Source organism: Pinus tabuliformis, chromosome 6, assembly GCF_031772625.1.
Source record: "Pinus tabuliformis cultivar Carrire ecotype Pingquan chromosome 6, CPIR1, whole genome shotgun sequence".
Lineage (NCBI taxonomy): Eukaryota > Viridiplantae > Streptophyta > Pinopsida > Pinales > Pinaceae > Pinus > Pinus tabuliformis.
In genome coordinates, this window is record NC_142292.1 from 222,981,579 (window position 1) to 222,984,865 (window position 3,287).

The following is a 3,287-nucleotide window of genomic DNA, read 5'->3' on the forward strand; positions in this document are numbered from 1 at the left end:
TATTCAGGGATATAAAGACATCAAATGTACAAAGGCTCTACATAGATGGTCATCCTAACCATGGATGATGACTTTATATCTGAAGAATCACCAGTCTGTATCTGCAGACGACTATCTGATCTATGTACATGAAATGAAATTTAAAAAGATGAGCATGGGAATGCCTCCCCTAGCTAGATCATGAAAAATTATATTATGATGATGTATTGTATTGTAACTTATGCAGGTCACCTTCCAGTTCGAAACTTCGGATCCTCATGATAAAGCATTTCACGCGACATGAACATTTACGACTTCATGCTTTAGGGGGCAACTATTATAGATATATTTGGGCACATCAACCCCAAACTTATATGTCGATGTATTAGGGCTCATCAATGACGCAGGCAGGGCCTGCAATACCCAGGATTTCCGTGTATTTGTACATGACAAAATACATCTCAGTAAATTGCTAATCAAAACCTCCATTTTAAGACATTTCACCCACTGGCAATCTTCTACTATCATGCAGAAGCTTATCTTTCAATTTCTGGAAAGTTCACAAGTTATCATTTGAATGCGGAAACATTTCAATCATATGTTTCAAACAAAAAACCCATTGACTCAAACATGAATGTTCATATATATCAACCCCATAAGCCTTTACATACAGATTCAAGTCCATCAACTTAAACATAATTCCCCAAATTCTGAAACATTACACACCCAATTACCACAGCGTTCCATATGTCAATGCCATCATCATAATGGAGTTCCATCTATACATGAATTCTTGAATTGAGGAATTAACTCAATGCACTACAATTTCTCATGTTTATAAAATTCATTGGCAATTCAATAAACTGTTCAAACTTAGAGTTGCAATCTATATGTGCGCTCTTTACCAAGCTCAAATCCAAACAATTTGAATGCCAATTTCATACCTGTTTATCCACCAATAACACAGGTTCTCTGTACTACCAATTCACCCTCTGTCTGCTCCGAATTCTTCACCAGGCTCCAATTTCTTTGATGTATTCCAAGACCAACAGTCCTTTCAACTCTGCGTTGGATTTAAAATAATTTCATTTGACCACTTTTCATCTATCAGGAACTTAGATTTGCAGATCCTGAACCTGCAATTTGAATTCAAACACGATTTTAAACACAACAGCTCAATCAAAATTACAGTAAACAATTCTGGCCTTCATGAAGTCGACTTTCCAAGTCTAATTGAGCTCCGTTTGAACGTATTTGACTCTACATCTCGTACACAAACCGATCACTCAATAACTTTGAACTCCAAGATGGACAATCTGGCCCACGCAATTCCTTTCAAACCTGCATCCGGTTTACAACATTCCGCTTGCAACCTCTTTACAAATACTCCGAAAATTCAACTGCGTCTTCAACAATTGTTGATCAGTCTCCTATGGATTCGACTGATACTCCATTCCTGCATCTTTAACTTACAATTCCTCTACGCTGATAGCAACAAACAAATATCGATGTCATTTCTTAACTCGTCTTCCTGCGCTTCACAGGTTTCTCGGTCTCGGTGTTCTTTACACAGCACTGAGCAATACATTCAGATAAAAAAACAAGTCGATATTAGAATCGAACCCCTCTGACAAATTTCTCTGTTCAATGCAGGTTCTTGCTACATGGCATTCCAAACATAAATCGAATTCTTCAATTCTGGATTGTTGTACACAAACATCAATTCAATAGATCGATGGATATTCGACCAGTAATGTTAACTGAACATGTTTCTTCATCAATAAACCGATCTGACATTTGTTTATCAAATCGAGTTTTCTCAACAATAATTCTCCATATAGATTTGTATTAACAGCAATTAAATTCAAAAGAACCGAGCCCTACAAACCCCGCAGACTCAGTACTTTGGATTACAATCAATCCCACAAAATTGTCACCCAATTCAATGCATTCAACTTTCCACAAGTTTATGTCATAATTTTAACCATGTCAGTCATCGATTATTTCAGATCGATCCCACAATCTCTCACAAAATTCGACTTATTTAATCTCATACAATTCAGAAACAACAGTCTCATAATCACACAATGGAAATTAACACAAAATCAATTCTTCATTAATTACGCAAACTACTTACAAACTTCCTCTCGCCTTGGCCAGATCTTCATTTGATGGCCCTTCACAATTGTTGAAGGCTTACATCCTTACTGTTCAAGCCTACTCTCAATCTCAATGTCCCCTTATCCTCTCAAAAACCCCTCATGTTTATACATAGATAATACATTTAATTCACTTAAAATATCCCTCCACCTAATCCTCAACTAATCTATATTTTAGGTGTGGACTCAACAAAGTCCTATACATAGAATTCCTAATCTCTAATTTTGCTCCTAAACTATTTCTCTCATATCCTTTTAATCAATAAAAGAATATTTACAAAATCCTCACTTTTCCAAATTATCTCCTATTTTATTAAAAATAACAAATTAATTAATAAAATAATAAAATGTCACACCCCCCTTTTATCACATATTTACAAATGAAAAATGGCCTTGATGCTCCTGCATCAGACACCCAACGTTAAAATTAATCATGATCGCCTAATCATGTGTTCGGATCTGTGTATGCCTGGATCTCATATCTTGTGCTGAAACTTTTCCACTTGTCACTGCTTCTTTTTGATGTTCTTCTCCAGGTTTCCACACTTTATGTTGCATTGCTCCACTGGCTGTGCTCTCACAATCTTTTGTTGTCTTTCTTTTGCTGCTTCTCCTTTGTTTTACTGTTGCTGGCCTCTTCCGGGATTCTTTCATCATCATCCACCTCATCAGTTCAATTTCTTTGTCTAACAGACTTTCTCCAGCATCTTCAATAAAACCTGAATTCATAAAACAATTGTTAGAATAAAAACCATAAGGCTTTAGCGCCCCCATAGATGTTACTGCTGTCAGTGTTGCCTCAGCTGTCACCATAAATTTTGTGGCCTCCCAAACTTCCTGTCCCTCTGCAACATTCCTTTGCTCATCACCTGCAATTTCATCTGCAATTTCTTTCTCTGGTTCCTGCAAACATTTCAACATAACATGCTGCAAATTAACTCCAGCATAACTTCCATCTTCCCCTTCGACAATCTTCAGAAATTGTCCAACATCATCTTGATTGATTTTGGCAATAAAATCAAGTTCTTTCACCACTGTAGCTTCATCCTCTAACACTGTAGCAGCTCCAAAACTTTGTCTACCAACCTTCTCTTGACTATACAAACAAGCCAACTCTTTCTTGTCACCCACGGTAACAAGCCTCTGCTG